We start from the raw sequence: 27,828 nt of genomic DNA, 5'->3' as shown, positions 1-27,828 counted from the left end.
AAAGACCACATATTGTATGATTCCATATAAAATGTCCAGAATAGGTAGATCTATAAGAGACAGAAAGTAAGTTAGTGGTTGGCCAAGGCTGGTAACTGCCAGTGGCTATGAATTTCTTTATAGGAGGAGGAAAATCTTCTCAAATTAATCGTAGTGATGTTTGCACACTCTGTGAATTCACTAAAAACACTCTAAACAGGGATCCCTGGGTGGCGCAGCGGTTTGGCGCCTGCCTTTGGCTCAGGGCGCGATCCTGGAGACCCGGGATCGAATCCCACGTCGGGCTCCCGGTGCATGGAGCCTGCTTCTCCCTCTGCCTGTGTCTCTGCCTCTCTCTCTCTCTGTGTGTGACTATCATAAATAAATAAAAAAATTAAAAAAATAAAAAAAAAACACTCTAAACAAATAAATTATATGGTATGAATTATATCTCAATAAAGCTGTTATAAAGAAGAAATGAAAGTGGGCACCTTGCTAGCTCAGTTGGAGGAACATATGACTCTTGATCTCAGTCAGGGTCATGAGTTTGAGCCCCACTTTGGGTGGAGTGTTTACTAAAAAAAAAAATAAAATAAAATAAATTTTTAAAATGAGAAAGGGTACATTAAACAAAAGGAAATGTCTCTGCTCAAATTTAGTGGCATAAAAACAGCTCAGTGAAGAGTTTCCTCTGCTAAAGAATAAGTCACATGATGGCAAGTGGAGGCACTATAGGCCTCATTATTTAGTTGGCAAGTTTTATGGGCAACATGGAGACATCACACATCTTTACACAGAATGTATCATAAGTGTGTGCTTGGGCATAAAAAGTTGGGCAGCAATTTTAAGGAGGACCTGAAGGGAAGATACCATAAGAGAGAAATCAGAAAGGTTGACCTTATGTACAGTCTTTAGTTAACTGTGACTGAGGTAAAAGAGTGACCCAACACAAAACTCAGGCATTCTAAAACCCACATTTCTGGAAAAAGATGCACATAAATTATGAACAAGCATGGTATTGCTGTTCACATTTATCAGCAATACACAAACCTTCCCTTGAGCATATGTGACAAATATTTGCCGGTATAAACAGTGCTGTTTTTAACAAAGGGAAATCATCAAAACCAAATGTACCATATTTATATAAACTATAAATGAATGTACGTAAGTCATGTTAATTGAGTACCAACAACAAGTAGTCAGAAATACTTTGATTTAAAAAATTTATTTCTGGACAGCTCCAGTGGCTCAGCGACTTAGCGCCACCTTCAGTCCAGGGCATGATCCTGGAGACCCAGGTTCCAGTCCCATGTCAGGCTCCCTGCATGGAGCCTGCTTCTCCCTCTGCCTGTGTCTCTGCCTCTGTGTGTGTGTGCCTCTCATGAATAAATAAATAAAATCATTAAAAATAAAATAAAATAAAATAAAATAAAATAAAATAAAATAAAATAAATTTATTTGTAATAAATAAAGTCAGATTGTTTTTAAGAACACCTTCTTAAAACTTTTCTCATCTAGCAAGGTTTCTCAAAGTGTGGTTTGTGGACCATTTGCATCCTAGCCTGTGCACGTTTTAAACTGGGCCTTTACTGATATGTAATGAATTGGGATTTCTGGAGATGAAGGCTGAGAATCTGCATGTCATTCAGTTGCTCAGGTAGTTCTTGTCGGAAGTCATCAGCAGATTCACCTAAAGTCTCAGCAACTCATGGAAGACTTAGGAAGGAGATCACTCAAGTTGGCAATTATTCAGATGAGTTTATTTTTTTCCCCAAAATCCTTATGAAGACAGTCCTCATCCAAAGTCATCTTGTGTCTGATCTCTCCTCCACTGGAACATGAATGGCACAAGGGCAGGGATGTATGCCTTCTGTACTAACTGCTGTATCCTCAGTATCTACAATGTTACTTTGCACCTCGTAGACAGTAAGTACTTATTTAATGAATAACTTGGTGAGGCTATGTTTTTGTGTGCATATATATCATAATATATACACATATAAGAATCATAAAAATTACTTTAATATATAGACTCTCCATTTAGAGAAAATTTATACAAGGTTCTCATTTAATATGTTCTGTAGTATTCTTATTTTGCTTGAAAGTAAGTACATTCCAGAGTGCCTGAGTGGCTCAGTCGGTTAAGCAGCCAACTCTTAATTTTGGCTCAGGTCATGATCTCAGGGTCATGAGATTAAGCCTCATGTCAGACTCCATAACTCACCATGGAGCCTGCTTGAGATTCTCTCTCTTCCTCTTCCTCTGGCCCTCCCCCTGCTCATTCTTTCTCTAAATTAATTAGTTAATTATCTTTTTAAAAAAATAGGTGCATTCCTATAAGCTAAAGAAAATGAGGAAGCAAGGCTGTCTTCACTTTGGTGAAATCAACACGCAGCTCTTGTTCTATAGCCTGACTGCATTTGTCCTTCAGAATAATAAAAGCAAGCACACTCACAAGCAAAGGGCAGCCCATTAGGGAAAAAACTGTATTGTCATAACCAAGAGCAGTTGCTTTCCCAAAGATGGCCAACAGTGTCTTCCACTCCATATGCTTTTATGCAGTGTGATTTTTACAAAGATGTTCCCTTTCCTAGAATCTGGATTATGCCTTGCTGTAGCCAGTAAAATGTGGCAGAGGGATGACTTCAGAGTCCAGGTCAGAAATTATTGGAAGACTTGTGTTTAGAACCTTGAGTCCCCAAGCAAGAAGTCCAACCCCTCTGACGTTTCACTGCAGTGAACGAGGCACACCAAACCCAGGACACACTCGGGTCACTCAGAGCTCTCCCAGCCCAGGCACCAGACATAGTAGTGAATGAATTTTCATATAATTCTAGCCCACAGCCAGTGGGTCGTCTTCTTTCACATTTTCACACCTTCCTGGCTGAGGCCCCTGATATCACAGAAAGGAGACCACTATCCCGCATGTTGCGTTTTTGAATTTCTGACTCAGAGACTCCATGAACACAATGAAACCATTGTTGTTTCACATTACCACTCCATGGGTGGCTTGTTAGGCAATAGTAGTAAACTGAAGTGTCCCTGGCACTGTGTACTAACCCCTCATGTAGCCTGTACCACACAGTATTGTCGTTTCCTGCATAAACAAATACATAGCCCCAGGACTGAAAACCCTGCCATGCCCCTCTATCTGACTTAGAGCAAATCTCAGGAATTCTTTTCTTTTAATTTAGATGTAATTGACATATAACACAATATTAGTTTCAGATGTATGACATAATGATTGGATGTTTGTATATAACGCAAGATGATCACCACAATGAGTCTGATTAAGGTTCATCCCTACACATAGTTAACAAAAAGTCTTTCTTGTGATGAGAACTTTTAAGATATACTCTCTTTGCAACCTTCAAATATACAATATGGTATTAACTAGAGTCCCATGCTGTACAGTATATCTCCACGATGATTTGGCTTACAGCTGGGAGTTGATACTTTTTAACCCCCTTCACCCATTTTGCTCACTCCTCCAAGCCCCCCACTCCACCCATCTTGCTTCTGGAAACCATAAATCTAGTATCTGTATCCAACAGGTCAGTTTCAGTTTTTTGTTTGTTTGGCTGGTTTGGCTTTTTTGTTTGTTATAGATTCTACATATAAGTGAGATCATAAGGTATTTGTCTTTCTCTGTCTCATTTCACTTAGTAGTAATGCCCTCAGGCTCCACCCATGTTGTCACAAATGGCAAGATTTCATTCTTTTTTTATGGCTGAGTAATATTTCATTGTGTGTGTGTAGATAGATAGATAGATAGATAGATAGATAGATAGATGATATAGATAGATATAGATATCAATATATGACCTTTTCTTTTTTTAAGATTTTATTTATTTATTCATGAGAGACACAGAGAGAGGCAAAGACGTAGACAGAGGAAGAAGCAGGATCCCTGCAGGGAGCCCAATGTGGGACTGGATCCCAGAATACCAGGATTGTGACCTGAGCCAAAGGCAGATGCTCAACCAATGAGTCACTAGGTGACTCATTTATCCTTTCCTTTATCCATTCATGTGGTTCTTCATTGTATTAGTTTCCTAAGACTTTGCTATAGACCAAATATTTGTGTCCCCTCCCCTACCAAATTCATATGTTGAAACTTAACCCAGCCAAAAAGCAACAAAGCCATTCTGCTAAACTATGAGGGTGACATTGCCACCCCAGGGGCCTGAAAGGCAGAACATTGATCCAAAGTGGATTATCTTGATCTTGACATCTAAGGAAATTGCCCCATTAGGGCAATTTTGTACTTATTTGGGTTTTGTACTTATTTGGTACCTGTCACTCCTATTTTCTTTTTCCTATTTCTTCCCTTTGAAATGAGAATGCTATCCTATGCCTGTCCTATGATTGTGTTTGGGAAACATATAACATATTTGGTTTCATAGGTCCATAGCTTGAGAGGAATGTGCCTCAGGATGAATTATACGTTGAGTCACATACATATTTGCTTCAGATGATGTGTAGATGAGATCTTAGACTTTAAAGTTGATGCCAGAATGTAAAGCCTTCAGAGGCTATCAGAATGGAATAAACATGAATTGCATGTGAGAAGGACAAGAGTTTAGGAGGCCAGGGTGTAATGCAATAGATTGAATATTGGTATCCTCCGAGGTTCCCGTATTGAAACCTGATCCCTAGTGTAGGGGAGTAGGGCCCTTGGAAATATGATTAGGTCAAAGGGTGGAGCTTTTGTGCATAAGGTTAGTGCCCTTTTAAAAGAGACCCTAAAGAGCTCCCTCACCCCTTCTGACACGTGGAGATAGAGTGAAAACACTGCTATCAACTGGGAAGCAGATGGCCCTCAACAGATGCCTAACTCGCCACGACTTCAATCTTGGATTTCCCAGCCTCCAGAACTACAAAAAATAAATTTGTGCTGTTTCTAAACCACCCAGTCTATGGTATTCTGTTACAGCATCCCAAACTAATTAAGACAGACTTTCATTTGCTAAATGGGCACAATGAAACTGCAGCACTATAAGTGTTTCCCAAACCTTATTGACATAAATTCCTTTTTTTTTTTATCCCTCAGATCACTCTGTGATATATTAGATTTCCATGAGAAATGTTTTGGAACACACTGAATCTTAAAATTGTTAGGCATTTTTATTATTGTTCTACAATTACATAAACGGATCATTAAATTGGCATTACCTGAAGCAGAACAAATGAAACCAAATTAGATCCCCAAATCATATTGAATATTATGGCTGGCTTGGATTAATGTGTAAAGCTTTTCTCTAACCTGGGTAAATTTTAATAAATATCCTATGTAGAATTCCATGATCACCAAGGAATACACCGCAACCTTTTGATAACTAGGTGATTCATCATGATAAGAAACATTTGCCAAGGAAGCTCTCATTTTATTGTCACTTATGTAGGATAATAAATTAGCATTGTACCCTATAATAAGGTGTCCAATAAAGTTCTAACTCATAAAGAAATTCAGGGCATTAGGAAGATGAGCAGCATAACTAGTTGCTATGTCCTTGTGGTATTTTAAGTGGGAAATAAAGTTGATTGTTGAAGGCAGAGAATATCTTCTAAACTTTAAATATTTTGGAATACCTCTTATGTGTAAGACCCTCTTTTAAACATAGTAGCTGGGCAGCCCCCGTGGTGCAGCGGTTTAGCGCTGCCTGCAACCCAGGGCGTGATCCTGGAGACCCGGTATCGAGTCCCACCCACGTCAGGCTCCCTGCATGGAGCCTGCTTCTCCCTCTGCCTGTATCTCTGTCTCTCTCTATCTCTATGTCTCTATGAATAAATGAAATTTAAAAATCTTTTTAAAAAAATAAACATAGTAGCTTACTCCTGGCAAGCTTCTGGTTGACCAGAGGTTGGTCCCTATCTATGCCTCCCTTCTAACTTGATGGTAGGGTTTCTCTGGGAGTTACAGGGTTCAAAGGCAGCACCTGTTTTAGTGAGGACAACACGACTACATCTGGGCTGTACCTTGGAGATATCACAGGTTCAGTTCCAGACCTCTGCAATAAAGTAAATATTGCAACAAAGTGAGTCAAATGAATTTGTTTGGTTTTCCAGCATATATAAGTTATGTTTACAATATACTGTAATCTATTAAGTATGCAACAGCAGTATGCTTAAAAAGGAATGTACATACTTCAATTTAAAAATACTTTATTGAAAAAAATAATTTTTTTTAAATTTTTAAAAAATACTTTATTGGGGATGCCTGGGTGGCTCAATTGGTTGAGCATCTACCATTGGCTCGGGTCATGATCTCAAGATCACAGATTGAGCCCCATGTTGGGTTTGGTTTCATAGGTCCAACATGGGGAGACTGCTTTTCCCTCTCCCCCTGCCCCTCCCCACCCCCATTCGTGCTCTCTCTCTCTCACTCTCACTCTCAGATAAATAAATAAAATCTAAAAAAAAAAAAAAAAAAAACACTTTATTGCTAAACAATGCTAACCATAATCTGAGCTTTCAGCTGGGAGAGTATTGCCTCAAAGTTGATGGTTGCTAACCACCACGAGGGTGATGGTTCCTGAGGGTTAGCATGGCTGTGGCAATTTCTTAAAATAAGACAGTGAAATTTGCTGTATCAGTTGACTCTTCCTTTTATGAGTGATTTCTCTGTAGCATACGATGCTGCTTGATAGCATTTTACCCACAGTATAATTCCTTTCAAAATTAGATTCAATCCTCTCAAACTCTGCTACTGCTTTATCAACTAAGTTTATGTGATATTCTAACATCCTCTGTTGTTATTTCAACAGGCTTCCCAGCACCCTCACCAGGAGTAGATTCCAGCTCAAGAAACTCCTTTCTTTGCTCATCCATGGAAGTAACTCCTTATCTGCTCAAGTCTGATCATGAGATGGCAGTAATTTAGGCTCTACTTCTAATTCTAGTTCCCTTGCTCTTTCCACCACACCTGCAGTTACTTCTCCACTGAAGTCTTCAACCCCTCCCTGCAAGTCATCCACAAGGACTGGAATCCACTTCTTCCAAACTCCTGTGAATGTTGATGTTTTGACCTCTTCCCACAAATCATGAATGCTGTGATGTTGTTGTTTTCTTATTCACGAGAGACAGAGAGAGAGAGGCAGAGACATAGGCAGAGGGAGAAACAGAATCCCCGGTGGGGATCCTGATGCAGGACTCAATCCCAGTACCCCAGGATCATGACCTGAGCTGAAGGGAGACACTCAACCTCTGAGCCACCCAGCACCCCCTCCCAAATCACGAATGTTCTTAATGGTATCTGGAATGGTCGATTCTTTTCAGAAGGTTTTTAATTACTTTGCCCAGATTCATCAGAAGAATCACCATCTAGGGCAGCTCTACCTAATGAAATATATTTCTTAATAATAAGACTTGAAAGTCAAAATTACCTACCCCTTAATCAAGTGGCTAAAGAATAGATGTTGTGTTAGCAGACATGAAAACAACATTAATCTCACAGTACATCTCCATCAGAGTTCCTGGGTGACCAAGTGCCTTGTCAGTGAACAGCAATATTTCGAAAGGAATCTTTTTTTCTGAGGAGTAGCTCCCAACAGTGGGTTTAAAATATTCAATAAACCATGCTGGAAATAGATGCACCACCAAGGCTTTGTCATTCCATTGATACAGTATAAGCAGAGTAGGTTGAGCATAATTCTGAAGGGCCCTAGGATTTTCAATGGCAAATGAGCATTGGCTTTAATTTGAAACCACCAGCTTCATTAGCCGCTAACAGAACAGTCTGTCCTTTGAAGCATGGAAGCCAGGCATTGACTAGCTTTGAAAGTCCTGGATGGTATCTTCTTCCAATAGAAGGCAATTTCAACTCACTTCAAAAACCTCTTATTTAGTGCAGCCACCTTTGTTAATTATCTTTAGTAGATCTGGATAACTTATATTTTTTTTTAGATCTGGATAATTTAACGTACTTCTCCATCAACACACGCTGATTCGCCTTATCTTTTATGTTATGCAGATGGTTTCTTTCCTTAAACCTCAGGAACCACCCTCTGCTAGCTTCAGACTTTTCTTCTGCAGCTTCCTCTCCTCTCTAAGCCTCACAAAATCCAAGAGAGTCAGGGCCCTGCCCAGGATGAGGCTTCAGCCTAAGGGAATGTCATGGCTGGTTTGATATTCTCTCCAGACCACTCAAATTTTCTCCATCTCAGCAATAAGGCTGTTTCGCTTTCTTATCCTCTGTGTGTTCACTGGAGTAGCACTTTTCATTTCCTTCAAGAACTTCTCTTTTGCATTCACAACCCGGCTAACTGGTGCAAGAGGCCTAGGTTTGGGCCCATCTTGGCTTTCAACATGCCTTCCTCACCGAGCTTACTCATTTCTACCTTTTGGTTTAATGTGAGAGACATGCAACTCTTCCTTTCACTTGAACCCTTAGAGGCCACTGTAGGGTTATCAATTCGCCTAATATCAATATTGTTGTATCTCATGCAATAAGGAGGCTGGAAGAGAGGAAGAGAGATCGTGAGCAGCTGGTCAGAACACACAATATTCATCCATTAAGTTTGTCATGTTCTTTGGGAGTAGTTTGTGTCACCTCCAAATACTTACAATAGCAACATCAATACAACATCAATAGCAACATCTGATCACAGACCCCCATAACGAATATAATAATAATGAGAAAGTTTGAAATATTGTGAAAATTACCAAAATGTGACACAGAGACACAAAGTGAGCAAATGTTGTTGGAAAAAATAGCACCGGCAGACTTGCTTGGCTCATGGTTGTCACAAATCTTCAATTTATAAAACAACAACAACAACAGCAAAACACACTAAAGCATGATGGAACAAGGAATGCCTGTATATATGCCTCAAGATCACAAGGGTTTTTTTTTTTTTGCTTTAACCTGTTGCTGCACAAAACCTTATAGATAGAAGGGAAAACCAGGCTACAGAGGAATACCAGAAAAATATTGTAGCATTCACATATTTATAATTTTGTACCAAGATACATATTTTACTGAGGAAATTAAATATGAGGCCAAGAGTCTTTGGATATTTGTGCACATCTAAATGAACATCTGTATTGTTTTTTCTCTTAACTCAAATATTGTGCCATTACGGGCCAAAGCCTGTAGACTTAGGAATCTGGACTCTGAAGACTGAGTCAGATCCAACAGTCAATTAAATGAATGAAACTACAAAAAATAAGCACACAATTCTTAGTTTAAAGCTAGCCAGCTTTAATCAACAACCTACCGAAGATTAATTTCAAGGGATTGTGTGCTCTAATTTGCTCAGAGTTTAGTATCTATTCATACTCATATTTTATATATGTGATAATTGTCTGTAATTCTTAATAGGTTTCATAATTAATATTTATTCTCTCTTCTATGCCTTAGTACAAATTCAATTTTTCAGTTAACTTTATTGAGGTATAATTAACATATAATAAAATACTTGCCATATTTATAAGAACAGTTCAGTGAGTTTTGACAAATATACACATCCATACAGCCACCAACCTAATCCATTCACAGGTTTCTGTCACTCCAGAACATTCTTTTATGCCACTTTCCAGTTAATCTCCCCTACTCCCTGCCCCAGGCAATCATAGACCTGATTTCAATGATTATAGGTTATTTTTGCCTATTTTAGTACTTCATATTAATCCAATCAACCTATACATTTATCTTGTTCCACATCCCACCTCTGTGGTTAGAATATGGATTTTTAATGACATGGAAGTTGTTGAGAATAGACATTTGATGGTTCTCTCCCTTGGAATTGTTTCCTAAGAATCTAGTCCATTTGCTGCAAACGACTTAATGGGAAAACATCATCCACCAAGTTTAGCATGTTGCCAAAAGTTATTTATAGGTTGTAGATTATATAAAGACTTTTTTCCTCCTTCCTTTCCAAAATTTGATCAAAACTTCCACTTTTCAGCCAGAAGAGATATTTGCAGTGAGCATTTGCAATCTGTCTAAATATGTAGTGGTGCTGTTTTTTAAAATTATAATTGTAATAGGTTCTTTTCATCCGACTTACCCCAAGAGCCCGTGAAAACACTCATACCATTCCCCTGTCTTCGTGTTTATAATAATCCCTTATTTAAACCTTAAGTTTTTCCCCCTTTGACTCATTTTGTTAGCCAACTATTCTCAGTTGGTTTCTTGTGGGGGTTTTTTGTTTCTTTTTTTTTTTTTTTTCAGTTATACCAGTGGAAACTTAGTAATGTGTGCCCTAAGATAGAAGATTCTGAAATACACACTTATCATCATCCATTCTGATCCACACCTCAGAGATCTGGCTACATATACAAATAAGGAGCAACTTGTGTTTGAAAAGGAAAGGAGGAGAAAGAGAGAAAGAAAACGATGCTTTTTGCAGTGTAGATAGCACCTCTCGGGCTAAAGTGCTGTAGAACTAGGGGATAAAATGACACAAGCATCAATGTAAACATGACTATCAACAGTACCATCCGCAATCCTTCCCAAATGGCCACTGTATCAACCAAGCAATCCCTGTTTAAGTCACACGACATAAAATGCAGAAGGAAGCTCTCAAAATTATGCAGAAGGCAATTGGCATCCACCCTTGAGGAAACTGAAAGAGATCCCCTGAACACCTGAGGAGGAGAAGAATGAGTGCTCTGCCCCTAATGATCAGCCTGGGAGCCAGACCACATCTGAGGTAGAGACAAAGGACTGTAGTAGCCTGCCCATGCCTTTCACAGGTGCACCTCAGGCAGGAGGCAGAGGTGAGAAGAGCGTCTGGAAAGGCAAATGGCAACAGTCATCATGGTAACAATGACCATATATCAGCATATGTCAATCATATTCTAGGCATCATATCGGCAGCAATCCAAACAAACAGGTATTATTATAAAATTATTGGATCAGCAATCAAAGGCTCAAGAAAATAGCTAGATGCCCGCAATCACTTGGCCAGAAGGTGGTTTAGCTGGGATTCAACTCACATCACCCCTTCTTTCAAATCAGTTCCCACTTGTGACTGTTCATCACTCATTATTCATGTCCCTGGTACCAAGTACGGACCCAGTCACTTGCTAAGATGTTAACCCCTTTGCCATTCACAATAGTAGATCTGATCATTGTTGCTTCCCATAGAGGAAATGGAAGCTCAAACAGGAGAGATAATGTTTGTGAAACTGCTGGCAAAAGCAGAATAGGATTCAGAATTTTGTCTATCCAGCTACAAAGAAAAGTGTAAATAAATGTGTTTTCTCCCATATGGCTTATAGTCCTCTCCATCTGAAGAAACTGGGATTCTGTTTTTCAGTTGGGAAGTTAATCCTTTCTCAAGATGGAGGATGAATGCTTATCTTTCAATCTTCAGCTACATCATCATATAAACTATAGACTAAGTTTAGGAGTGCAAGTTTGTGACTACATGATTTATATCCTATAAAGAAGAGAAAGTAATAATAAAAAAATTAAAAGAAGGGAAATGGTAGATAATTATTTGGAGAGTTCTCTTATTTAGACTACAAAAATCTGCTGCCATATATTAAAAAGCAGATAGGTAAAATAATAGTTTTCTGAGGAATTGTTCTAACACAACAGAAGATACTCTCCAATTATGAACATAATTAAGTAAAGATTTCTTTTCAAAATATAGGCCTTCAAATTCAATGTCTTTAACTGTAACTTTCAAAAGAAGAGTAGGAGAAAGTCATTGTCATTAGTGAATATGATGAGTATATATTTTTAAACTTTCAAGTACAGATAATTTTGCTAATGCAAAATTTTTATAAAAACAAACAACAATAATCATTTTATAAAATGCTGAACTGAATTCAGAAAGTACTGCCATTATACCTAGATTTCCAGAGGCCCGTAACTAATAAGAAAGGTTACTTAAGAAGTAGAATTTGAACCTACACTATAAATCTAAGTCCCTTGGTGACAGTGCTTTCACCAAAATAAAATGTTAAATATACATACAATTTCCTTAATAATATCCACTCTGAAGTGAGCAATGAAAAGAAAGCAATTGACCATGCTGTGAATTCACAGTTGTACTACATTTCTCTGCATATGGTCAGAAACACAGTCCTGAGCAGGGTCCACATTCCCGTGTGATTTTCAGCAAGCCACCTTAGCTCAAGTCATCAGAAACAGATGACAAATGGCTAAAAATATTTCTAAATAATGCTAAACCAGCAACAGCCCGGCTGACTCATCAAGTTTGGCTAATCCTGCGGAGAAATGCTAAAATAGTCTAACCTTTGGATCAACTGTCTTGTAATGCTGCTTCATCAGAACTAAGGCTCTTGTCCCAAATAAGAGGACGGGAACACAACTCTTGCACCAGAGAAGTTCAAGGACACAATGTTCACAGAGCTCACAGGCCCTTTCCTGTCTTCCAGGCGGTTGAGGAGGGAGGGATGGACCGGGTAGGGCAGCCATCTATGTATAAACAATAGCTTTCAGTTTCGAATCTTAGGGTTTTTACATTGTTCTTAGCTAAAGAACCCTCTCACATAGTCTCATGGGAACTAAGGAAGAGAAAAAATAAGTCACAGGATCAGGTGCACATCTTCTGAAAATTTGTGTTGTGAGAAGCGTTGTCCCTGTAAGGAACTGATTCCATCCTCCCTCTCATGTGCTCTCAGAGCAGCTTCTTTTATCATTGCCCCCTGGGTACTGAGAGACAGAAGGATGGTGCTCATCTCAGACAACAGGAAAGCACTGGAATGTATCAGACCAGAGTCATGGTCATACCAACTGACTAGGCGAGACAACAGGACTGTGTCCAACAAGGCAAAGTGAAGTGACATCTCCACTGAAAATCGAGGGAAAGGAAAGGCAGAGCAGGTAACCCCAACTGATGAGCTGGATTCATGTTGTCGAACGTCCCCACTTGCTGCTACTAATAATGATACCTACAAGAAGGAAGCACAGAATCTTCCACCTTATCAAACCACAAATCTGAAACTGTCACAAAAAGTGCTGAGCTAATAATATTTATTCTGGGTATTTCCAGCGGTAATCTCTTGTGAAGGTAGGCATAACTTGACAAGAAAAATGGCTCATTTAAAAATGTTCAACCATCTGCAAATACTAGATTTTTTTTTAAGACATGTTTTTAATCTGGCCTAAACCAATCCCTGGCCATTCTGAGCTTTACACATTACTAATTTCGGTTGGGTCATATCTAATGTTTTCTGAGAGATTTTTCTTTCTGATCTTATGCCAAGGACAATATTGTTGTCTTATGTGCCCCCAGTTTTTAATGATAAACAATTCATTTCTTATATATTTACTTTATTGTTACATTCTCTTTAAATTGTCAGGCTTTACTTTTCCCCATGTCATCATGGCCAAATTTGCATTTTCTTTTCCTAGTCAGCAACTAAAATGTTCAACTCAAATCAAGTAAATGTAATACTGTAGACGCCCTCCATGTACAATGAAACTCCCATGTGTGCAAAGTGTTCTGCTGTAAACATCCCTAACCTAAAAGATTGTCCCCATATCCAGGTTACTCTTGGGCTCTGTTGAGGCTTGGCAGGGACACAGAGGTGGCAGCATGCAGAGACGACAGCTTGAATGGGTTGTGTGTACACTGAGAGATAATGACAGAACTTTGGCCCTGCTACTGCTTTGCTGTGTGGCCTCGGGTAAACTACTTGCTTTTTCTGAGCTTCAACTTCTTTCTTCACTTATAAACTGGGGGCGATTATTCCCACTTTAAGGGCTTATCGTGAAAGACTGGTAACTGTTCTTTCTCTTTCCTCCCATATAAGCAAAACATACTTACCATAAGGTAAAGTGAAGTGAACAGACATAACCATGATGGACTGAAGACTTCCTCTTCTACCACTCTCCCTCTTCCTGTCTGTGTTCCAGCCACCTTGCTCTTTCCCAAAGCTCTAGATTGGCTCTTCCTCTGCCAAGAATGTGTTTCCCCAGACACCCCCCAACAGAGCACCTCTGCAGGACCTCAATGAGATCCACTTTGTGGATCCTTCCTTCCTCCCTTGTGTCCTACTTGCCTTTCCTTACTTCCTTTGTACCCTTTCCCGTTGGTCTCGCCTGCTGTGCTAATGGAAGTGCCATAAGGGCAGGGATATTTCTGCTTTGTTTGTTGTTGTAACACAATTGCCTAGAACACCTCATTATAGTTTTTCAGTAAATGCCCTTTTCCTATCTGGTACTTTATAAGATTCTAAAAGACTAGGGAAGACAAGGTTAAAATTAAATATCTCACTTTGCTATATTTGTATTTTTGATGTTTGCTTAAACTTTTTAAAGTTTCTGTAATAATTTTAGATTTACAGAGAAGCTACAAAGATAGTACAGAGAGTTACCGTATATCCTTCACCCAGCTTCCCCTAATGATAACATCTTACATAACCATGGTACATTTGTCAAAACTAAGCAGTGAATGTTGTAGCAGTACATTTTTTAAACAAATGAATTGATAAAAGGCACCAACACATCTATGAAGTTTATGGTCATCTGTTCATGTCATTAACCCAAAATAGATACTGACAAGCACAGAGTGTCCTGAAATTATTTCACTTCCTCTCTTTTGTCTTTCATATTTTGTCATCTTGGAAATCCTTTCTGTGTGAATAGCATGTATATTTACGGGCCCGGGTCGTTAGGTTTGCAAAAGACTTTCCCACCATGGATATCTAGAAGACCCCTGAAAATCTCCGGCAGGAAAGCCTTTAGAACTCCTAAAAACAGCCTATGGCTGTCTACTAAACCACCAGTTGAAAAATTCCTTCTTTTGTAAAATAGTAGGATAAAGTACAGAGAGAACATATAATATGATTCTTAATGAGAAGCTTGTTTCGTCTCTAATGTGTGAATGTTTACTCGGTGCCCTGGGAAGTGGTTCTAGAATGCCAAGGTGTTGACAAATTGCGAAGGACGGTGCTAAACGCCCTCCATAGCTGAAGCTTAGATAAAGTAACTTGCAAAGTACCCCCATGCTTCACAATTTGTCAGCAGGAGATCTGCCTACAGCAGCTATCACATTTCCCAGTCCGTAGCAAAAGCAGCTGGGAAGAGGCAAAGGCATGTTGGGGCTTGATCTGTGACTAAATTAGGCAGGATGGGACAGCTGTGCCTTTTGCAACCTCAAGACAGTCAGCGTTCGTAGGAGCTGGGTCTCCTCCTCTGATCGTGCTCAGTCCTGGACCATCTTGCCACTGTCCCTTTATTTAATTCTTCATCTTACCTTGCACCACCTCTCATCCTATTTCAGTTCAACTCATTTTATTCACTAATTCAACAACATTTGGGCGCCATTTGCCAAAGAGATTTCACACATTATTTCATTTATTCTGTATGTTAGTAAATTGAACACCAATAATTCTCAACATGATCCCAAGACCCATTACTACTTCATTTAATAAGTGAAAAAAAAAATGAAGCTCAAAGACCTTAAGAAACTTGCTCACATAAATGACGGCCAGCAAATGGTAACAGTCCATATTCAGAACCAGATCTAGAAGATTCCAAAGTTATTATCCTTCCCTTCAATGAGGTTCTACTGCTTTTCAAGAAAAATAAAAATTAGAAAAGAGTTCTTTTTTTCAAATTATTTTATGAATAATTAAATAAATTTGATGAATTGATATTTACTGGTCAAGAGTAGCTTATTTATGATTGAGGGTTGGCCACATTAATGGATTTTTTACTTCATGCACTTGTCATGATACCAAAACATGATATGAAGGGTAAGAGGGGGAGAGCAAAAGAGAAATATTCCTTTTTTTCAAAGGCAGATGGAAAAAGCAAACTGAGAAAATGGGGCCTTGGTTTGAATTCCTACCTCACAAAGATGTTCTCTGAACCCCAGCTGAATAAGAACCCTCATACACCAACCCATTCTAGGCTCCCCCATCTCAAAGCCTTTGTTCATGAGGTTCCCCTGTCCTTACATCCTCCCCACACCCTGGTCTTTAGTTTCTACTTCTCTACTCTATCAGACTATTCTCCCAGAATGGCATCTACATGATGCTTACATGCTCAGCAAATTTTTTAATGGAAAGAACAAACTTCCCATGATGTATGTCCTAAGGACAGGCTACGTAAACTACGGTTCACATTAGATAATTCAATCATTGTCATAGTGGTATCACTGAGGAGGTGTCAGGAGAGGAGGCAGTGCAGTTTGAACACAAAAAAAGCATTGTCTTACTCCCTTGAATTGTTTTTAATCATAGTAATTATTTTTTTTAAGATTTTATTTATTTATTAATGAGAGACACACAGAGAGAGAGAAAGAGAGAGGCAGAGACATAGGCAGAGGAGAAGCAGGCTCCATTCAAGGAGCCCAATGCGGGACTCGATACCGGGTCTCCAGGATCCCGCCCTGGGCAGAAGGCAGGTGCCAAACCGCTGAGCCACCCAGGGACCCCCTAATCATAGTAATTATTTATTTTGAGTTTCAAATATAAATGGAGGCCATAGAAACATACACTTGCTCTGTTAAACTGGGGCATGGAAATTATTTTACTTTTCTGTGCCTCAATTTTTTTTTCATTCATAAAGTAAGAAAAATAATCTTACCTATAAGGACTGAACAAGATCTTCTGCTAACACACTTAGGACATTATCTGGCACAGAGCAATCACTCAAAAGAAGTAGTTTTATCATTGTTAGTATTATTAGTATCACTATCTTTTAAATTTTAACTACCTTGAGCACATCCCTGAGCCTCAGTTTTTCATTTGTATGTAATTTATGTGCAATCGTTAAAGTCTCTTCCAGATATTAACTTCTAAGATTTTAAACCTCTCAATATTTATATATTTCAAATTATCCCGGAATTAAATAAGAATTTCAGGCCCCTAATATTTTTTATATCATAGATTGTATATTTACATGAGAATTTTATGTGTATATTTCTATGTATGTGCGCATGGTGTCGACCAGAAAAGTTTGTACCCTCTGAAACATTTTTTACAACATTCTAAAGCAGCAAGCCAAACCTTCAGAATACTAAAAATATTTTTGTTGGGTTTTAATCTGATAGTGCATTGTTAGAAAGAAATTAGTTTCAGAGAAATTTGAGTAAGATGGACTTTCACCAATAGTTATTGCCTTTGAGATATTTTGAAGTTCTATTTATGATTCTTTAAAGTAAATAACAATAAGTTTAACCCAAAATCCAATATGTTGATATGAAAAAGTAATTTTTGATATACCATCACTTTTCTCTTGTTCTTAAAATAAGATATTTTCAGCTTATCTATTTTCAAATAGTTCCTAAATAATAGTTTGCTTTGGATGATTGACTATAGGAATTTTGTTCATACAATACCTCCAAAGCATGACATTTTAAATCACATACTCCTTTCACTTGTAAAGTTTAAAGTGGATTTCATATCGTTACACAATTTATCATTTGGAGATGGAATAAGATATTTACATGGGTTCCATCTCTACCTCCATAATTGAAAAAGTATGGCTAAGTCTTATTAAAAGCATGGATGCTTGGTTATCAAGGCCAAATAGTAATAGAGATGAAAGGTCTTTATTATACATACTCAAGGGGAATATGCATGGAAATCAAGCCCCAGTGATATGGGGTGACATACAGAGCTTCTTCCTTCCATATTACTTTTCAGAGATTTCTTTTTTTTTTTTTTTTTTTACTTTTCAGAGATTTCTGCAAGAATGTACTCAACAGACTCCCTACTGCATTATGATACTACTCTCTCTTGAATGAACGAAAATGGAAGGTATCCAACAGAAGCACTCAAATATGTATCAGTTGAACAGTATTACATGAATTAAACTTAGATGAGCAAAAGAATATTTGGAGGACAGAGAGGGAGAGATCTATAAGTCACATGAAGCAGGACGGTCTCAGGTAAGAGCTTAAACTCCATGAAATAGAGGCAGCATGTTGGGAGGATTTAGGAAATAAATCTTGGTTTATGTAGGGCCAGACTGGGAAGGGCCTTGAAAACTCTACAGAGGAGCTTGGGCTTAATGTGATTGGCAGCCAGGCAACATTACAGTGTATTGTGAGGAATCACTATGAGAAGGAAGGAGTGACTGGATGGCAGGATGCAAGACTGATGAGAAGGGAAGAAAACAGACAAGATATTGAGTAAGAGGGTTGACAGACTGCAGGCTTAAATCCTAGGTGAGCCACTGACTACAAGTATTCCCTCTTGGCCTCATTCCTTCTCTGTGAAATAGAGTGTAGTGAAAAGGTGGAGGGATGCCCATGGAAGTAATTGTCAGATCCTCTTTTGGTTTTTAGAGACATAAAGTGTGTAACGCAGGCATGAACAAGGTGGTAATGTGATTGAGTGGAGGTCGACTCTAAGAGGTGCTTTGAAGGAGACAATATCAAACCTGAATGCAAGAAGAAGAAATGTAAAATGTAAATCCCAAGCTAGTAGCATGAGAACTTAAAGAATTATTGAACCTGGGATGCCTGGATGGCTCAGCTGTTGAGCACTTGCCTTCAGCTCAAGGCATGATCCAAGAATTCCAGGATTAAGTCCCACATCAGTCTTCCTGCAGGGAGACTGCTTCTCCCTCTGCCTACATCTCTGCCTCTCTCTGTGTGTCTCTCATGAATAAATAAATAAATAATCTTTAAAAAATTAATGAGCCTTAGAGAAAATCTGAATCAACTGGAAAGTGAGCTTTGCCTGATAGAAAGAATACATGACCACAATTGGTCATCCTAGTTGGCTAGATCATTGTATCATGGGTCATTTTATCATGCCTTGCAAATAGAGATCTTTGGGAGAATGGAAGCCACCCATATAATCTCATATAATCCTAAAATGATAGTTCCAACCAGAAAATGAGGAAAAAATAAATTATCTGCAGGTTTACCTGTAATTTGGCACTTAACATTTTATTGATTTTGTGTATAGCCTTACATACATCATATCAAAAACTCTGCACTTGACACATTCCACGTAAATTCTTAAAGTCATTCAGTTTTTAAAAACAAAGGGTAGCAAGGGTGCCTGGGTGGCTCAGTTGGTTAAGCAACTGCCATCGGCTCAGGTCATGATCTCTGGGTCCTAGGATCAAGTCCTGCTTTGGGCTTCCTGCTCAATAGGGAGTCTACTTCTCTCTCTTCCTTTGCCCCTCTCCATGATGCATTCTCTCTCCCTCTTAAATAAATAAATAAAATCTTTTAAAAGGGGGGTAACATCATTTTAGGACAAACTTCATCAGGCACCAAATTATGCCTGAATAAAGAACTAATTTGCACTAAAGGGGTGATATTGAGAGTAGAGCTATTTATTTACCTGTATTTACCAACTACTGAAGGGATCAACTGAATTCACTTCATCGGGACATTTGATGTTCAAAGTAAAATACAATCACAGATTTTTCTAGAACTGTGATTTGTCCATACACAGTCAAGCAGAGTTCATTGCAAATGGAACTCACATAAAATCTGTGTATAATGATACCAAAAATTGAACTTTGTGTTGAAAATTACTTTCTATATAAAAGAGATAAAAGGATATAATAAAAAATATTTTATGTATTTATTAATACGACCAACACTGCAGTAATAAAACTGATCTCTATTTTATAAAATCCATCTCTAATGATCCATGCACATCTTATGAATGTAAAATTATATGTGATTCTAACATATTCCACCTCTCAATTAATATCAGTGTTTGTGAAGAGCTTATTCTATATAAAGTATTGTGCTGGGCACAGGAATACATCAGTGAGCAAGACAGGTGTGACCTCTGTCCATTGAGAGTTCATATACAATAACACTTATGAGAAATCTGAAGCTCAAACAACTTGAGTATCATCTAAGTCTTTCTTTGAAAGATAGCAGTAAACCCCAAACTAGAATCCAAATCTCCTACAGTCTAATATTCTGTCAAAAATATTGTTACCATTTAACATGAAAACCAACTGAAATCAGTCAACCTCTGGCCTATGCGATCTATCACTTGGTCCTCTGCATTCCTTCTCCAAGTCCTTCCATCCATCCTTTTCAAATTTCTACCACCGTCACCTAGTTCACCTCTCATCATATATGTCTACACCACTGCAATAATGTCTTCATTGAATGTTTGCCATCTAATTGGCCCCCACCCACAAATAAATTTCTCTATACTGCAACCTGAGTAATCTTTCCAAAGAGCATATTCTGATTATGTCACACAGTCATCTCTCATTTCCATGACTAAAGAAATGTATTGCCTTCACTTTGTTCAGAAGACAGAGATCAAGCTTTGTCATATGTTCTGTAGGGCCCTCTACCTCTACTGATTTGTCCCACAGCTTGCCTCCTGCTCCAGGTCACATGCCAGCCACACTGGCTTTCCAGCAATTTCTCAGCACACCATGCTCTGTGTCATCAGAGATTGGGCACATGCTTTAATCTTTCTGAGAAGTAATTCTTCCATTCTTTCATTCCCCTTTTTAACTAGTCTTCATTTCCTAGATAGCAGCTCAATCACTTACTTAGGGAAGCCTCCACTGATCTCCTAGACAAAGTCAAATCTCATAACATTCATTTATCATAGTTTCAGTTTTACACATGTATATGTGATTATTAATATACATTGTCCTTACAGGCTATATGGTGTTTGAATGTAGCTGTATCCTGGATAGCTACAATGTTGCCTGGCATATAATAGTGATTCAGTGATTCAAATCAAATGGAAGAGACTGTCTTTGTTTCTCCTCACCATTATATCTCAGTGGCTAGCACTCAGTATAAGATTGGTAAGTGTTCCTTAACTAAGTAACTAAATTGACAAATATTTGTTAACATTTGTGTGGTACCCTTAGAGAAATGGCAAACAGGAAAAACGTGTCTCCAGCCAATATACATTTATAGAAATAGAAAATAGCTATAATACAGTTTTAGGAATGCCTGTGTGGCTCAGTGGTTGAGCGTCTGCCATTGGCTCAGGGCATGATCCTGGAGTCCCGGGATTGAGTCCTGAATTGGGCTCCCTGTATGGAGCCTGCTTCTCCCTCTGCCTATGTCTCTGCCTCTCTCTCTCTCTGTGTGTGTGTGTGTCTCTCTGTCTCTCTCTCTCTCTGTGTCTCTCATGAATAAATAAATAAAATCTTTAAAAGAAAATACAGTTTTATATGAAAATAAAAGCTTTTAAAATATATATGTGGCATGAACCCATTATCTTTTAGAGCTCTGCATATTTGTGTATGAGATTAGAAACTTTAGAAGAATATACTCCATCTCACTGGGGACAAAGAGGCTGGCATTGTCTGAAATGTTAAAAATTGTAATGGGTTAGCTTTATATTCAGATGAAATAGTAATTATTTATAGTTTTATAAGAAAAAAGAAAAATTTAGAAGACAACAGAACACAAAAATATTTTCAGACATAATTATTATTTACTCAATAATTTGCCACTTAATAAATTGTCAGAAAGAACTACTTCCAAATATTCCTCAGCATAAAAAAATGAACTCAGAAGCAAAAATGAGCAAAATTGTTTATTTCTTTTTAAGATTTTATTTATTCATTCATGACAGACAGAGAGAGAGAGAGGCAGAGAAACAGGCAGAGAGAAGCAGGCTCCATGCAGGGAGCCGGATGTGGGACTCGATCCCGAGACTCCAGGATCACTCCCCAAGCTGACGGCGGCATTAAACCGCTGAGCCACCCAGGAGCAAAATTGTTGATTATTTATAAATGCAAATGTATTTTGTCTGTAAAAATGTATTAATAAACTTAGACAATTCCAACATGTAAATTATAGGATGAAGAAAATAAAGAGTTTGCTAATGTCAAGTTTTTGTTTGAAAAGGAATTCTGATAAACTTTAAACTTTGAGGAGAAATATATTTTTGTGTGTATACTAAAAATTTATAGGTAATACTATAATAGTGGCTTTCAAAACAGGTCTGAGGACTTCTGAGTGTCACTGAGATCATTTCAGGGAGTCTGCATTGTCCAACCTTTCAAAACCACATATCTGCATGAGACTTGATTTTATTGATATTTGTCAATTGAAACAGCATACCGGAACAGAATAAATATAGAAGCAAATATGAGAATCCACCTATCTTCTTTTGAGACAGATATTAAAGACATTTATTAAATGTAAAACATTTCCCTCCTCACTAATTGTTTTTGCTTGGGAAAATATAGTTATTTTTCAAAAATCACATTATTTATATTAACATAATACATTAAATTTTGTTTTTAACAAATTAATAAATAAGTATTTCACTTTTTTCATACAGCAAATATTGAAAGATATAACCCACATAAACAAAAGCTACTTGGGAGGCCTGAATATATATTAAGAATGTAAAGAGTTTCCAAAACCAAAGTGTTTGAAAACTGTTACCCTAATATAATGTAACTTCCAATAAGCTAAGAAGGAAAGGAGGAAAAAATTCAATCAGGGTTTTTTTTTTTTTTATGAAAGGATTCTCACCATCTAGTTAATCAACACATCCATCATTTCACATATTTATCTTTTCTTTTTAGTGAGAACATTTAAATTCTACTCTCTTAGCAAATTTTAATTACACAATACATTGTTATCAACTATAGCCACCATGTTTTGCATTAGATCCTCAAACCTTATACACTTTATAGCTGAAAATCTGTTCAATCAATTTTTAAAAAGCAAGAAAGGGTAAAAATAAATCCCTCAAAAAAAGTATAGGGAGTGGAGATATATTAATAATAAAAATAAGGGGCAGCCCCGGTGGCACAGCGGTTTGGCGCTGCCTATAGCCCGGGGTGTGATTCTGGAGACCCGGGATCGAGTCCCACGTCGGGCTCCCTGCATGGAGCCTGCTTATCCCTCTGCCTGTGTCTCTGCCTCTCAGTCTCTCTCTCTCTCTCTCTCTGAATAAATAAATAAATAAATCTTTAAAAAAAATAAGTATGAAAGGGTTAAATTCACCTATCAAAATACAAATGATGTTTATTAGAGTTCCACAAAAAATAACTCAGGAAAAGTTAAAATAAAGGCAGATAATCACCTAAAGAAAGTCTAGGTTTGCAAAATAGAATTTAAGCAAAAAGCAGTAAAAAGGGCCAAAAGGAACAGTTCATGTTGAGAAAGTTCACCAAAAATATATAAAAATTATGAATTTGGCTACAATTTACAAAATACTTCATAATAAATAAAACAAAAATTTTAAGAATCACGAAGAGAAGTGTATACCATAGTAATAGTAGGAAGGTTTTAGCTTAATTTTCAAAATGATACATCAAGGAAACAAATATGACAGATTTGAATAACAATTTTAACAGAAAGATAGATCCAGAAATAGACCAATTCCAAAGAATTTACACTCAGGCATTGTAAAAAATTGATATCAATATCCACTACCTCTAACCATAATGCAGTAAAATTGGGAATAAAATCTTAAAATACAACTTTCCTGCTCTTTCAAAAAATTATATCAAAACTAAAAACAAACAAAAAACCTTCTAAATAATTCATTAGCTACAAAAAATAATAAAAAGTATATAACAATTAGAGCACTAAAAGTATATGTTGAAAATTATATTAATATAGAAATATTTAGAAGCAAGTTTATACTTTTAAATTCCTATATTGGAATATAATAATAATTAAAAATATATGAGTTAAGCGTTTGACTCAAGAAAGTAGAAAATAACAATGAGATAAACTCAAAGAAAAAGAAAGAAGTAGACGTAGATTAAAGAAAATTTTGATTAAATAGAAAACACACAAATGTGCACACATAAGTACACAAAATAGTGGATATTAGCAACACAACAGAAATGTCAACTTCTGAAAAAATAAAACAGACAAACTTCTGGCAAGACTAATCATGAAAATAATCACAATAGGAATTGGAGAAAAAGGATAACTACAGACAGACAATATTTTTACTCAAAGTGGAATACAGAGCATAACATGTCAGTAAATACAAACCCAGTTGAAATTGACAAATTTCTTGGAAATTCAAAAATGTAGTCAAGACAAAACAAGATCTGCAAATAGCTGAATAGGAGTGCCTGGGTGGCTTAGTCAGTTAAGAATCCGACTCTTGATTTCAGCTCAGGTCATGGTCTCAGTATTGTGGGATCAAGCCCTTTGTGGGGCTCCACATTCTCCCTCTACCCCTCTCCTTTCTCTAAAATAAATAAATCTTTAAAATAAAATAGTAGAATAAGCATTAAAGAAAATTCTCCCTCCAAGAGAGTCAACATATTAGGTGACTTTTGTACTCTTAGAGTAATCCAAAATTCCTAACTTGAACAAAATATTCCAGAGAATAGAAATAGAGGGGAAAAAATAGAAGAAAAAAGAATTTTGGGAATCCCATCCAACAATGTTTCAAAGCATAAGATATTGCAACAAAGTAGCATGTATCCCAGAAATTCAAGAACAGTTTAACATTTGGTGATCTATTTATGTTGTCACATTACCAGATTAAAAGTGAAAAAAAAAGTCATTTGATAAATTCAATATCCATTCATGATAAAAGCTCTTAGAAAACATATTTTAGAAAGGAACTTCAATAGCCAAGAAAGAGGACTCACTTTATATTGAGCATCATGAAGGTTGGTAAAATTTTTGAAGCAGAAGTGTTGAAGTCAGAAATAGGACCAGGATACCTTTTAGCATACCTAATATTCAACATTGTACCAGAGGTACTAGCCATTGTAATAAGACAAAATAAAAAATAAACAAGTAGAATAATTGAAAAGGCCAAAACTGTCGTTATTGGCAAATAATGTGTTTGTATAAAAACCCAAAAGAACCTGCAGGCAACTTTTTTTTTTTACTTAAATTCAATTAATTAACATATAGTATATTATTTTCTTCAGAGGTAGAATTCAGTGATTCATCAGTTGCATATAACACCCGATGCTCATTACATCCCATGCCTTCCCTTAATGTCCATCCCCCAGTTACCCCATCCCCCCACCTCCCTTCCATCCAGCAACCCTCAGTTTGTTTCCTATGATTAAGAATCTTGTATGGTTTTTCTCCCTCTCTGACTTCATCTTTATTTTTCCCTTCCTCCCCCCATGATCCTGTTTTGTTTCTTAAATTCCACATATTAGTGATACCTTATGATACTTGTCTTTCTCTGATTAACTTAATTTACTTAGCATAATACTCTCTAGCTCAATCCATGTCATTGCAAATAGCAAGATTTCTTTTTTTTTTTTTTTTTTTGATGGCTGAGTATTAGCCCATTGTGTGTGTGTAGATATATATATCACATTTATCCATCCATCTGTCAATGGACATTCGGGCTCTTTCCCTATTTGGCTATTGTGGACATTGCTGCTATAAACATTGGGGTGCAGGTGCCTCTTTGGATCACATTTGTATCTTTGGGGCAAATACCTAAGTGCTGGGTCATAGGGCAGCTCTATTTTCAACTTTTTGAGGAACCTCCATACTGTTTTCCAGAGTGGCTATACCAGCTTGCATTCCCACCAACAATGTAAGAGGGTTCCCCTTTTTCCACATCATCGCCAACATCTGTCATTTCCTGACTTGTTAATCTTAGCCATTCTAATCAGTGTGAGGTGGTATCTCATTGTAATTTTGATTTGTATTTCCCTGATGCCAAGTGATATGAAGCATTTTTCCATGTGTCTGTTGGCCATTTGTATGTCTTCTTTACAGAAATGTGTGTTCATGTCTTATGCCTATTTCTTAATTGGATTATTTATTCTCTGGGTGTTGAGTTTGGTAAGTTCCTTATAGAGTTTGTATACTAGCCCTTTATTTGATGAGACATTTGTAAATCTCTTCTCCCATTCTATAGGTTGTCTTTTGGTTTTGTTGACTATATCTTTCTGAAGGCAACTTTAAAAAGTAGTCTGGGAGTCCAGAAAGATTGCTAGAGACAAGTCAATGTATAAAAATTAATAACATTTCTAAATGCCAGCTATATACAAATAAAAAATACAATAAAAATATTTCATATAAAATAGCAGCATATAGCCCATAGAGTACCAAGAAAGCCAGAAATTACCTTTACATAATGATTAGAATCCATGAAGTCAGATCAATTTAGTTTCAATTTAGCCCTTCAATAAGTGGCTTCATGACATTGGTCAAATTAATCCCTCAAAACTGATTTTCTTATTTGAAAACTGAGAATAATAATTGGTACTTTTCTCAAAGGATTAATGTGAAGATTAAATGAAATAATACATGCAAACTACTTAAAATTATATCTGGCTCAATCTGGGTAGTAATGGTAGTAGCATCTAATACACACATAGGCAAAACCTGTACGAAAAAAAAATCGTAAAATTTTATTCATGGACATAAAAGAATTGAAATAGAAATAGAAAAATTTAGGTAGACAAGTCCATTATCTTGAAGATGTTGAATTTCTCCCCTTTTTTTCTACCAGTTCAATTCATTTACAATCAAAATGCCAATAAGATTTTATGGAATTTGAAATACTAACTCTAAAGCTGTAAGGAATAATAAAAGCATAGGAATAACCAAAATAATTTTGAAATGTAACAAGAAGAGTACCAAGAATTCAAATATCTTATAGAGCTATAATAATAAGAGGGAGCACTGGTTAAAAGAAATGGCTATGAAGATAAAAAACAGTTTCCTATGCATACATGAACTTGGAATATGAGAGCATCACAATAAGTTGAGATTATTTCTTCAATAAATGGGACAACAGGTTTTCCTATGAAACATTACAAAAGCAGACCTTTATTTCACATCAAATACATATGAAGATAAGAATAAATCATTTTTACATTTTTAAACATTTCAAGATGTTCACAAAATTCAAAAACAGCATCTCCAGTAGAGTCTGCTAGACATACCTCAGACGGGAAGGGATGCACAGACCACACAGCTCAGCTCTGCTCCCTAGAAAGGGACTTTTCTTTCAAAGTTCACTTCAATCACCACCATGCTAGCCTCAGTCAGGGAGGAGAAAAGAGGCTGCTTCTCCTTTGCACTGACTCAAATAACTACACCATATTATTTTCATAAGTATCCGCATAATGACTAATGGGCAAAATAGTGGAGAAAACTATCCTGGGAGACAAAAGGGAGAAAATGAACTCAAAGCTATGACTGAGCAATCTGGCTCAGATCTCAGATGCCTTCACTGCCCACCTACTAAGCTGTCTCCTGACTCTTCTGCTTTCCCTCTGGTTCAGTAGGAAGAGTCACACTGACGCAGTGCAATCCAACCCATCCAGTTGTGTTTAAATCCTATTTCCTCCCACTTGCCTTTAAAAAAAAAAAAAGATTTTATGTGTTTATTCCTGGGAGACACAGAGAGGCAGAGACATAGGCAGAGGAAAAAGTAGGCTTCCTGCGGGGAGCCCAAAGCAGGATTCCCAGGATTCCTAGGACCCCAGGATCACACCCTGAGCCAAAGGCAGACGCTCAACCACAGAGCCACCCAAGTGCGCCTCCTCCCACTCTCTTAAGGACCTTCTCCTGCAGAAAAGTTAACTTTACTCTCTGGGTTGCTGTGTTGGGAAGGGAAGGAAGAAGGGCAGGGAAGAGTTGCTCTGTCCCAGATAGGAGAATAACACATTAACTCCTTCAACACACACCACACATCCACAAGGAAATCTGGGAAACCAGGGCTAGGGTTTTGTGGCTATTTCATTTTCATTAAAAAATGGAGTGAATCATGTTTTGTTTCGTTTTTTAACTTATATGATGAAAAACCTTTTTTTTCCAACTTACCTTTACTGAATAATAAAGGCAGGATCATTCCAGAAGTATATGAGTTTCAAACTGATCTATAGATATTAGTATCATCATCGTACCCACTGTAGTGTGTAAACTGTAGTTCCTTCCTTATGGCCCAGATGTTACAAATAAAAAGAGTGTGGAGGGGTGCGTGGGTAACTTAGTGATTGAGCATCTGCCTTCAGCTCAGGTCATGATTCTGGGGTCCTGG

The 27,828-nt window shown here is 37.3% G+C and overlaps 1 long non-coding RNA gene across 1 annotated transcript; it reads right to left on the bottom strand.

Annotated features, from left to right (window-relative positions):
• Window positions 1-7,060: 7,060 nt before the first annotated feature.
• LOC144300235 (uncharacterized) lies at window positions 7,061-27,154 on the bottom strand. The gene is made up of 2 exons (XR_013366826.1): window positions 26,729-27,154; window positions 7,061-8,435 (listed from the first exon to the last, which is right to left on the bottom strand). It is a non-coding gene; the product is annotated as an uncharacterized LOC144300235 (long non-coding RNA).
• Between the last annotated feature and the right edge of the window lie 674 nt (window positions 27,155-27,828).

Source organism: Canis aureus, chromosome 28 (assembly GCF_053574225.1).
Source record: "Canis aureus isolate CA01 chromosome 28, VMU_Caureus_v.1.0, whole genome shotgun sequence".
NCBI lineage: Eukaryota > Metazoa > Chordata > Mammalia > Carnivora > Canidae > Canis > Canis aureus.
Note: the sequence above shows the minus strand (reverse complement) of the source record. Positions and strands in the feature narration are given on the sequence as shown.